At 33.0% G+C, this 13,131-nt stretch overlaps 1 long non-coding RNA gene across 1 annotated transcript; it reads right to left on the bottom strand.

The window, feature by feature from the left end:
- Positions 1 to 7,697: 7,697 nt before the first annotated feature.
- Positions 7,698 to 11,298, bottom strand: LOC147841340 (uncharacterized). The gene is made up of 5 exons (XR_015503624.1): positions 11,236 to 11,298; positions 10,468 to 10,656; positions 10,036 to 10,194; positions 9,416 to 9,511; positions 7,698 to 8,679 (listed from the first exon to the last, which is right to left on the bottom strand). It is a non-coding gene; the product is annotated as an uncharacterized LOC147841340 (long non-coding RNA).
- Between the last annotated feature and the right edge of the window lie 1,833 nt (positions 11,299 to 13,131).

Here is a 13,131-nt window from a genome sequence, read left to right as displayed (position 1 = left end):
TTTAAAAAAGGCATATGCAATGTGCTCTGACGGGTAAAATCAGATTCTTTCTCTCTTTCAAGTTCAAAGCAAATTTGAATGCCAAAGGATTTTAGATATGCATATACAAGACTGTATGTAGTATATTAACATCAACAAATTAATAAAATAAGTAGCAAATGAGAAATAAATGACAGACAAGTTGATAAAAACAGACATTATCTCTAAAAGTTATCAGAATTGCTAGATTAAAACAGCTGAATATAGGCCTAAAATAAATCTAGAAAGCTTGCGCAAGGATATTTATTCTTTTTTTTTTCGAATAACGAACAATTTCAACCACGGGGAGATACCAACAGCTTGATTTGCAGTATTTTCTAACATGTTAGAAGAGGGCAGCGGACATGGCTGCCGGTGGGGAAGCGGCTGTGCCCTCAGCAGACGGAGCTGCATATCCTAACTAAATAGTGCACTAAATACTCCGAGACAGGCACGTGCACACATAGGGCTCAACCTGTGCAGTGCACATGCCCTTTGGATAGAAAGTGCCCTTCCAAAATGATCAAAAGTGCCCCCGCGACGCGGTCGGTCCCGCCCTTCAGTAGGCGCGCGACAATACTGCGTCAACACCGCTCTTCAGTAAGTTCAGACTTCGCAAGTTTGATCAAAGCTCTTCTTCTCAGTTTGATATGGAAAACATACCGAGGACACGCGTCAATCTTCACAGGGAACAGTGTACTTTATAACTTCATTCACATCACCCTGGCTACGTTGTTTCACTTTCTCAACAATAAAATGTAAACATGATATAAGGAACTGCCTATTTTTATTTTAATATTAACAACTAAACAGACAGCAGAAATGTTGAGGCGCCGTGCTGCATTATGAGCGTCATCTTCACTGTGTGGACATTTATAACAAAACGGAGCCGATAACAACTGTCTCCTTTCAATTTCAGTGAAAATACGAAACATACCCTCTCTTTTGCTGAATATCAGTTTTAATAATCGATAATGGCCATTATAAAAGTATAACATACAATAAGTTTATACATTATAGGAAATAAAGGCAAGCGATGAATGTACGTGCTTACATTAATCATTAACTTATCTTTGCGCTCAGCCAAAACACGTTACCTGAGAACAAGTAATAGATTCCAATGACCAAAGTCAGGGAATATGTCGTTAGATAAAGACAACAAGATGAATGAAATATCACGTTTAATAAATATAGCGAGATTAGATCCAGCGGGAGATGCTTGATGAGAAGTCCGACTAGCAGAGCTCTCATCTGGGTAGATGGGCTCCAGCGATTGCCAAAGTGTGTGTGTGTGGTCACGTGATGTGCGTTTTCAGCGTTTTGGTGTGGACGGAGAGCAGTTCAGAAACACTGGGTAAAACGCGAGTGTGGACGCGGATCGTTTTCATTCTAAAACGCCGTTTTAAAACTAAAACGCACTAGTGTAAACGGGGCCTTAGGCTATTCTATCGTGATGACACCATAAAAGGACTTCAATGCATTGATATAGGTAATAGGGATACAATGAAAAGCCGATTTCACTATTGACCCTGTTTTTATTCATTGACGGCTTCCCAACGCCGCAATTCTGTTGCGCGAAAAAAGCTGCTGCAAATAAGCAAATTTATGACAATACACATTTAATAGTTTCATGAAAGTAGTAGCTGGTGTGCTTCATCTGCGTGATTCTGATTTGACATTCTTCTGCTAAACTTGCTCTGTGTTGAGGTGTAAATGGGCTGTGCTCTTTGCTATTGAGGCTATAGACATCAAGGTGTAAATGAGCTATAGTTCTCTTAGCAACTTTCAATTTTGAGGTGGGGGAAGTGGGAAGAGGCAATTCAAATGTACCATCTCTAAAAATAAAAAGGCCGCTTACGCGGCATTTGTGTTTAAAGATTATTACCTTATTTTTATTTTATTATTATTAATTTATTCATTCATTCTTCATTCATTTTCTTTTCGGTTTAGTCCCTTTATTAGTCTGTGATCGCCACAGCGGAATGAACCGTCAACTTATCCAGCATATGTTTTACGCAGTGGATGGCAGGAGGGCCAGCTGGGGCTTCGGGACGGAGTGAAAGGAAAGGCGGAATTTGCCCCGAGTCTGGGAAAGATGGCTTGCCGTAATTACACTAGTTTTCCTATCGCACACATGCGCCAAACACATAAACAAATAAATAAAAAAGGGAAAGAAAACATCTAGCCTTGAGGTCTTTTTGCTTATAATCGCCCTTATGTTTCCGTTTTAAATGTAAGGCTGTTGCATAAAAAAATACAATTTTAATTTATAAGTTACTTTGCTGCGTCCCCCTTGATGTTTCAATAACGCATAATAATCTACACACCATATTAAAGACACAGCAGACATAAAGGTTGTGTGTGAGAGCCCGAGCAAAAAAGGATCAGAAATTGATCACGCACGCACAGGAAAAAAGGCAATTATGCAACACATGACATGCATCGCTCTCAATTGACGGGCTCTGCTTTCTGTTTTAACATAGTTTCTGTTTCAAGCAGCTTAAAAATAATTTGATGAAGAGAAATGACAGGAAAAAAGTAATAAAAAAAATAAAAAGATTAAACGTATCGAGACTGTTAAAAGAACATTCCTCTTTAATATATTCTTTCGACTCAGATACATCAGCTAAGATTATGAATGACGGAGTAGGCTATCTCTCCTGCTTGCTTCAGCAGCGTGTGTCCAGCTGGTTATGAACGAGGAGGCGGAGAGAATGCGCTGTTTAGTTTCGGCTTGATATAAAAACTAACACCGAACTGCTTATAACGCTCAAAAAGTTAAACTAAAATGCACAACCCTTGTTGGTTGCACCCGCAAGTTGTGTTATGTATATTTGTGGCTGTGAAGTTTATTAATATATATATATATATATATATATATATATATATATATATATATATATATATATATATATATTGAGATACTGAGCCATTACAAGTAAAAAAAACAACAACAAAAAACTAAAATTTTACTTTAAAGAAGAACAGACGATTTGAGGAAAAAAACTGAACAGAACTGGAACTAAATTATTAAAACTAAACTTGCAGGACTTCGTTTATGTCCTGCGGCAACTTTATTTTTATAACACTTTTGTTTTTTGCCCCGAGTCTGGGAAAGATGGCTTGCCGTCATTACACCGATCGCACACGAGTTACATGCGTCAAACACATACATACATAAATAAATAAATAAATAAATAAATAAATAAAGGAAAGAAAACATCTAACCTTATAGGCTGAGGTCTTTTTGCTTATAATCGCCCTTATGTTTCCGTTTTAAAGGCTGTTGCATAATACAATTTTAATTTATAAGTGACTGTTGCGTCCCCTTGATGTTTCAATAACGCATAATAATCTATACACCATATTAAAGACAACAGAAAGACATAAATCTTTACAAATTACCTGTCCCCTTTTGTAGACTCAAAACAAGTGTCAAATCTTGAAAAAATTGCCTAAGCCATATTAAAATATAATTTAAAGAATTACATTATCGGATAAAACCGCATTAAATAAATAAACCAATATAAAACAAGCAAAAGCAAGCTATAACAGTTTAGGTAGGTCTATGTAGCCTACATAAATGAAACCGTTAAAGTCAAATTAAACTTTCATTTTACAAGATATTTTTTTTTTAAAGATTTTAGATATTTTCTAAAAACAATAAACACCAGAGAAGGTTTAAATATTTATATAGTGTGTACGATGATAATAATTAAATCGTTCAAACAGAGCATTTTTTGGGGAGAGTGAAAGCAGAATGCGACCTTTTGATGAATTAGCTCTAACCTTTGACAGTTTTTTTTTTCTTTCCGCGGTTATGCGCGCATTATATTTCAAATGCATATGCAAGGTGACTGAAATTGAAATTAAAATACAAAACATACTGGGCCATTAAGTAAAAAAACAAAACAACAGTTATACTTTAAAGAGAACTTTAAAGAGAACATTGTTGTTTTGAAACAAAAAAATAACTGAAAACTATTAAAAATAAACCTGCGAGATATGTCCTGCGGCAAAATTATTTTATGAAGCAGTATTCAACTTAAGCTCTTTAGACCATGCGCCTGACCGTTTCTTAGTGTTTCACCACAAGGCCTATTTTTATTATTTTTCATTATTTGTTTATTATTATGTACAATAATTGTGACATAAAATTAAATAGTAAAATATAATTAACAACGAAAATGTAAATAAAAAGGTAAATTAAAACATAAATGAAAAGGTCTTGTGTTAGTCCTACCAAAATAGCAAACACTGAAAATCTCTTTACATTTAGGCTAAAAGACTGCTTTAATTTTTTAATTTAGGCATACTTAGAATATTTGCACTGAATGTTTGTGCTTTCATATTAGTTGTCTTTAACTTCTTCAATTCTATTTTTCAAAAAGAATCCTCTTTGCACTTAAAAAGTTTAGAATAACAATAAATCGTGTTAACAAATTTTAAATGATTAATAAAGGAATTATAATGCTTTGACTTATTGTTTAATCTCATTTACAAGCACAATAGCATATTTAAGGCTGCTGTGTGGGCTATTTCTGTCGGTTCGCATCCCGTCCCTTTGCGCCCCCTGGCGGCTCATTCACAAACTGCGGTCATACACTAAAAACAAAGCGGCTCCTATTTCAAACGGCGGCGGTATATGACGCGGCGGTAATAGTCACTTTGAACTCTCACCTACTGTAAAACCTTTCCTTTAAAGGTCTTTTTTATAATATTCATTCATTTATTTGTAATTTTTTTGGCTTGGTCCTTTTATTTATTTTTTATATTATAATTGGAAATTTTTATTTTTTAACCATTAAGTGAACCAGAATGTGAGTGACCGTTGGTGAAGACATGGATGCCGGATTAATCCAAATGCTGGAGGTAGGGTTGTAACAGTATGAATTTTTCACGGTGTGATAATCGTCTAAAACAATACCACGGTTTGACGGTTTCGCGGTATACGGTATGTTACAAATGTTACAAAATAATAGAACAGTGAAGCAAATTTGACTTTTTCCAAATAATATATTTTTAGTTACTATAAACAACACCACTTACAATGAACAAATAAAAATAAGAAAATAGTAAATAATGTGTCAAAGTCCAAATAAAGTCCAAATAAACATGGTGCAAATCCTCAGTAAAAAATAGATATAAATATTTACTATACTATAAATAGTTACATAACGAAACTAGATTTAATATGGAACATCCTTAGGTTTTATGTGCCAGCATGGATATGGTTGTCTATGGATATGGATTTGGATATGGTTGTCTGCAATGCAGACAAACAGCTGCATCTTCATTTGCGTCTTTTGAAAACAGCAAGAGCAGCAGTTCGTCTTTGCTGTGTCACTGTTTTGTCATGTTTCTGTGCTGCTGTGCATGCAAAAGTACTTAGTATGAGAATTATTTCATGCAAAACTTTTTTTTTTTGCGTTTTATTTAGCCGCGCATAAATGTATGCCTTTCTCTCATTCCGTGTTGTTCAAAAAGCTTGGTCCACAAACAAAAGCGAAACCTATGCTTATTGGTTGTGATATAGCGAGTTTGAACCAATCTGGGCATGGAGGAGGGACAATGCATCAATGTATCATGTCTGATTTGTCCGGAGACACAGTGACGAGCGTTTCTTTGTCAAATGTTGATGACGTAACCGCACTGATTCAAAAGTTATTAAACATTTAAGAGCAATACTTATTTTTAGCCGCGGGCGGCTGTCTCGGTCTTTAAGGGTTAAAACCGTTGATATGCAATTGTTCATGGTATGATAATCGTGCACGTTCAAATCGTGGTAAACCGTCATACCGGTATATTGTTACAACCCTAGCTGGAGGTTTATAAAACAAACAGTGCTTATATACACACAGACAGAATTATAGTTATAACCAGGTGAAGTTCAGAACACAAATAATCCGTTCAATAAGGCAAACAACAGCAATGAAGAAAAAAATGCTTAGTAAGGCAGAGAAATTGGCAATACTTTGCAATGATCTGATGTATAAACAGTGCTTATGAATGGTGGCTACCCGGACAAACTACTGGGATAGCATCCAGTCAATATTCAGGCGAGGGGTCCCTCTGGTGGGTGGATGAATGGTCATCCGCCATATTCGTTAAAAGAAGCTGAGTTGTGTCTATCTATTCAATCAGGCAACCGTTATAGATTGCATTGACACAGAGTTTAAAACAAAAAGGCTGCGTTTTAAACCCAATAAGTAGGTACACGATTTCAATAAGTACTTACTTAATGAGGACTAAAAGGGTAGGTACTCAACAGCCAAATCTTAAATATGAACGAAACCATAATCTGCCATGTTTATTTTATCATGTGACTGACGTTACAAGCACAAAATCTTCAGGTTTAATGATTCTCAACTTAAATTATTATTTTTATTTAAAACAGTTAACATGAATTTCTTGTTGTCTTTTTTGTATGTATAACATTTTTCATCAACAAGTAACCTGCTTAAATCTCATTTGTTTTCCTGTTTTGATTGATTCATGTTTGTGCATATAATCTCATAATATGAGAAACCCAATCTCATAAAATGAGAAATTACATTTATGTAGTTTTTGTTAACTGTAAAAGATACAAACCAGTTTCCCTGAGCCTGTATAAAAATTATAAGTTCCTTTTCGTAATAATAATTATTAATAATAGCAATCCCAAAATATTAAAATAAATAAGATAACAGGGACAGAAGCACCTCATAGCATCAGTCAGTAACATATCAACTCTACCTAAGTAACAGCTCTAACAGCTTTTTCTTGTGTACACCAGTATATATTTCTTGTGTACACCAGTATATATATATATATATATATAAATATATATATATATATATATATATATATATATATATATATATATATATATATTTATATATATATATATATATATATATATATATATATATATATATATATATATATATATATATATACACTGTAAAAAAAAAAAGGTTGAATAAACTTAAAATAATAAGGCAACCTATCACACACAGCTTTTTGAGTTAACTAAGTCGACTTAAAATATTTTGTTGAATTCCTTGTTTAACCAACAACATATTTTTGTTTGCTGAACAAATATTATCATGTTTACTCAACAAGATCTTTTGTTTGCTGAACAAAAATTTTCACGTTTATTCAACAAGATCTTTTGTTTACTGAACAAAAATGATCATGTTTACTCAACAAGATCTTTTGTTTGCTGAACAAAAATTTTCACGTTTATTCAACAATATCTTTTTTTTACTGAACAAAAATGATCATGTTTACTCAACAAGATCTTTTGTTTGCTGAACAAAAATTTTCACATTTATTCAACAAGATCTTTTGTTTACTGAACAAAAATGATCATGTTTACTCAACAAGATCTTTTGTTTGCTGAACAAAAATTTTCACGTTTATTCAACAATATCTTTTGTTTACTGAACAAAAATGATCATGTTTACTCAACAAGATCTTTTGTTTGCTGAACAAAAATTTTCACGTTTATTCAACAAGATCTTTTGTTTACTGAACAAAAATGATCATGTTTACTCAACAAGATCTTTTGTTTGCTGAACAAAAATGATCATGTTTACCCAACAAGATTTTTTTAGTTTACTGAACAAAATAAAACAAACTGATTCATTATGCATTTACTATAAATTTTTAGGATTCAAATTAAATACACAAGAATAGTCAATTCACTTTTTTTATTTTTAACTGTGTTCAAATCACAATCCAAAACATTTGCATACAAAATCAGCATTTGACATTAGCCGTTTTCAGCATTGGGCTAGTTTGTACACAACTAGTACTGAATGTTTCCAGATTTGAAAAGATTGTACACTGCCTCAACATAAAATAACTGGCAACCTTACTAAAACCAAGCTATTAGTGTGTCCAAACACTCAAACCAGGTGAATATACAATCATCTAATCAGAGTAAACCCTAAAAGCCACTCCATTCAAACAGTCTTTAAAGTGTACTGCACTTTTGTCAACAAAGTACATCAAGTCCAAAAACAGACCTCAAAACATTCAAACAGTGGCACAGTAGGAAGTGCTTTCGCCTCCCACCAAGGTCGCTGGTTCGAGTCTCAGCTGGGTCAGTTGCCGTTACTGTGTGGAGTTTGAATGTTCTCCCTGCGTTCACGTGGGTTTCCTTTGGGTTCTCCGGTTTCCCCCACAGTCCAAAGACGTGTGGCACAGGTGAATTGGGTAGGCTAAAATTGTCCATAGTGTATGTGTGAATGAGTGTGTATGGATGTTTTCCAGAGATGGGTTGCAGCCGGAAGGGCATCCGCTATGTAAAACAAGTTCATTGCGCTGTGGCGACCCCAGATTAATAAATGGACTAAGCCGAAAAGAAAATGAATGAATGAATGAACTGAACTCTTGCAGATCATGTGCCACCAACCTCCATAAAACATGCTGAATTACTTAAAAAGTATATTTGAGTTCTTTTGGGTGTTCCATATTCAGTCTATACAAGAGGCTGAACAAGTAAGCGAAGGCTGCAGGCAGATGTGTGATATCCTGAAGTACTATGGCCTCCTCCAAGATTTTAGCGAGGTTCATCACATATTGCAGGGATGCAGAAGTGCCATTATCATCTTCCACCACAGTGAAGATTCCAATCCTTTAATCTCTGGTGCTGTGGTCTTCAGGGTCCGTGTCCTTATAGGAGATTAAGTAATGGGAAAATTAATTGATGTGTAATATTAATTACTACTTATTAATGTTATTACTATTATGCAAAGAAAATAAAAACATGTAATACTTTCGTACATACAAACAGTAACACTTTGAATAGTCTATAATATATAATAATTGAACAATATATTGACAACTTTTTAATATTTAGCAATTTTTTTAACTTTTATTTTACATAAAATTGCAAAGATTTACTTTTATTTGATACAGTTTCAATTGTGAAAGTTGTTTATTGTCCTGTTTAGAATATAACTGAGCCTTTAATTGTCATTCATAAGGAATTTATAAAGCATAAATAGTCCTCACTTTAGATTAGGTCACAACTGGATGAAGTTAAGCTCATAAAGCATATACTAACATACAAAGTAACTATTATTACATACCTTAATATTAGGATATTTAAATGTTAAATTGAATAGTTTATTAATCGTGTACTTAAGCATTCTGAATGATCTTAAAAACACCACGTATTCTTAAATAACTGGTTTGTAAATAATGCAATACTTAAATTAGTAATACAAATGAATCATTAAAGTTAAAAAAAATACAATCATTGAGCACTTCATGTAGAGTTATGCCTAACAGAAAATAAATTAACTATTCGCTAATACTAAATAAATTATTTATAGCGTGCAGCTATTATAAGTGTTACCAAGCAGACTAATAAATGTAGAATAGGGTATGAAAATGGGTAACTTACCAGACATATCTTGAGAAAGCAAGCAGAATTTTTACGAAGAAAAATTGGCAATCCCTCAAGAGCTGCTCTTTCTCGATCGGTGACAATATCAGTGACCTAAAGGAAAGTCAATTACAAAGGGTGTTTTACAATCTTATTGTTTTGTAAGTAAAAATGTACTTAGTACATTTAAATGAGCATAGTATTTTATTCATGCTGTTGAAAAAACACATGGCTTTATTTTTAAAAAAGAATTTTGTGGTTTCCATACAATGGAATTTGATAATGGTTGTGTTGGCAAATTTAGAAAAATGTTTAGTTTCATGTGACAATTACTTTGAGTTAAAAACTACAGCTATTATTTTCTATTTTCCTCTTTGAATGTATTCATTTGAAATGGTCACTCAAAACAAGTGAAACATCTGTTATTTATCTTACTTCCATCTCACAATCAAAACACAACTTGACACAATTAAAATTAATGCAAAAGGGCTGGACAATTAAATTGTTGCAATTACGTGTTATTAGACTGTATTACCTGAGCATGAAATTCATGCTTTTGTGTTTGACAGGACAAAATATGTTGCACATGTTAAAAACATCAGACGGGTGTATAAGAAAAAAAAAATCTTAATGAGTACCTGCTCATCCATCTTGTTTAAAGTTGTATCCATCTCTGGACCCATTGAATCCCTTCTTTTTCTGTAGAGTTTCAGGAGAGGTGCTGTATATTTATCAAGTCACTCGATTAACTGTCTCAGGAGATCTACATTACAGATCTGAGAAAACTCTTTGCAGATCTACAATATACAAAAAAAACATACATATTAATATTTACACATAATATATATATATATATATATATATATATATATATATATATATATATATATATATATATATATATATATATATATATATATATATATATTTGTAAATGTAAATATTTAAATGTTCAAATGCTGAATACAGATGTATTTTGAATTACCTATAATAATAATGTTGTTTGCTATTTTTAGCATTATCATTACTACCTTGAATGAAACCAAAGCAATTGCAATATAGTGACTTACCTCTTCCTTAAAGTCCAGGTTATCTCTCTCTAATTTCTTCCTGGCTAAATCTCAACAACTTCTTTTGGGCAAAGAGAAAAGGTTTCTTGCATCTGCTGGTGAATGACCGTCAAATTTCACTGATGATAGCAAGTCTCACCTCCTCAAGGAAATCTTGCATTGAATTATGTCCTTGTCAATATTTCAGTCCTTTTGAGCAAAAAGAAAGAAAAATATATATTTAGCCCTTTATATTTTTTATGTAAATAAAAGCTAGCTGACTGTTAAAGCAAGTTGGTCTGAATATGATAGACATTTAGTCGAGCTAACTAATATACAAGCAAATCAAGCAATGAATTACATGAAAATCACACGATTTTCACACAAATTACACAGTTAAACACATCACCGTTTGTTCCACTGGCTCTGGTTCGAAGGGAAAAAAGGTTATGATGTTCGCAATGCTGACAGCAATCTAGATAAACAGGACATAATGTTATATTCGTTTTAGCAAGGAAATTTGACTTGGATACCTGATCTGGTATGTTATATGATACTCATTGTATTAATCGTGAGTTATTAAAGCAAATGACTCGATTGAAATCGCTATTTGTTTCAAATACATTCACTCTAAACTTTTATTGATGTAAATAGCCAAAACCAAGTGCACGAAACAAGTAACTCACGGCTAAATTATAACAAATAGTTCCGTATTAGGATACACGCGCACATCAAAGCCAACATATCAAATAATATAACGTTAGATGACAACAAAAAAGACATACATACCTATGATTTAGTGATGTGACGTTGTGCGCCGAGGCTTCGAAGCATGTATCAAAAAAACGATACATCTCGCAGTGAAGCAGTGTACCGGAGCTTGATTCGTTTTGCCATCATCACGTGATCAGTGACGTCCGAAGCTTCATTTTCGCCTTTACCCACGTGACTGCTTCGAATTTTGATTCGAAGGTTTAAACACCCTCATAGTAAAGTGTATAGCTAGAGAATTGGCGTCTATTACATACATTTGTTTCAAAGCACTGCACCAGTCTCAAACACCAGTAATTAAACTAAACTACAATAGTATTTTTTAGTAAAAAGGTTTTGAACAATACTAAAGTGTATTAGCGTATTTTTTTAATGACTATCTTTAAAGAAAACCACCGCATATCGTAGTATTGTGTTTGACAGAGAGCATCTGGTGAATTCAAACCTGAAGCATCGTTCATATAGTGTCCTCCTAGAGCACTCGCCTCCCAATCAGTAATCGCTGGTTCGATCCCTGCTTGGAGCGGGACTAATTGTATTATGATAAACTTTTGAATACCTTTTTGAATACCAATCGATTATGAAAACGATTGACACGTAGCTCCGCAGAAAGAAAGATGGTTTGTTTTGTCGCGCGCACGAGACAGGTACCCCCTGCAGTGAGCTATGGAAGTAAATTGCGCATGCGCCAGAAGCTTATAAGGCGCATGCGCCAACAAGAAGGGCACGCATCAACGCAAAACTAAGAGTTTTGTATTATTTCAACAAAATATTTTAGGTTTTCCACATTGAAGCACCATATTTGTTGAACAAACAAACTATTATTTGTCAGCATTTCAAATGAAAATATTTAAATTCAGTTAACTTATTAATCTTTGTTCAGAGGACTTTTTGAAAGTTGGCGTTTTTACAGTGTATATATATAAATGGGTAATTCTTCAACTACGGGCTCTTTATGTCTTTTGATCATATATCCCAAAATATATATCATTTTGTTCAAATTCATCTTTCTATGTCAAACTAACATTAAAACCTACTTAAAAAAATACTATGCAACCTTCTTTTAGGTGTCAAAATCACTGTTTTCACCTTGTCGCACACCCACAGTTTTAAACTTAAACGATGAAAATAGCATTTTAAAACATTAATTATCTGGCATCTATTAATGTATCTTAATTAAGCACTAGTGAAATCATTTAAATATTTTATAGTTATTAATGTTAGATTATTAATAATATTATTTTTTATACAAAATATAGCTGTCGCACAGTATCAGTGTCATTTTCACCTCAACACTGTATTGTCGCTTTAAAAAGTCTGTGTGAAAGATTATTTAGGAGGTTTCTATAAGTGCCATCTGAACATGCTCAAGATGGAGGGAATTAAAATTTTTAATCAACAACAGTTGAATAAAAATCACGGTAAATATTGCTTTATAAGAAAATACATGTATTCTACGTCATTTGCAAACATGTTGTACCTTTTAAAAACCAAACAAAATTAAGGTAAATAAGAGTGTTTTGTATACATGAAAGGCTAGTATCAAATTCAAAGCTAATCGGTGAAGCTATTTTTCATTTTTTCACAATAAACCTGTTGAAATGTCATTTCCATCACCACACACAATTTTTTATATTTAAAAAGTTCTCATCACACATTGAAAGTGTAATCGCGATGTATAAGTTCATGCTCTATTTAATATACAATTAAAAAAAAAAAATCTAATAAGCTCTTAACCAAATTAAAATTACATTTTAGAGTGTGACAGGTGTACAATTCAGCATACAACTTATTTATTTCATTGACAAATGTATAATTATTATATAAACTGTGGAAAAATTGGTTAAACTAGATACAAAAATGATCTTAAACAATGTTTGACTGCCATAATTTATTTTATTTTGAAATAAAAGC

Source organism: Danio rerio, chromosome 12, assembly GCF_052040795.2.
Source record: "Danio rerio strain M-AB ecotype USA chromosome 12, GRCz13ab, whole genome shotgun sequence".
In the NCBI taxonomy this organism is placed as follows: Eukaryota; Metazoa; Chordata; class Actinopteri; order Cypriniformes; family Danionidae; genus Danio; species Danio rerio.
The sequence above is the reverse complement of the archived record's forward strand: the minus strand, read 5'-3'. Positions and strand labels throughout refer to the sequence as shown.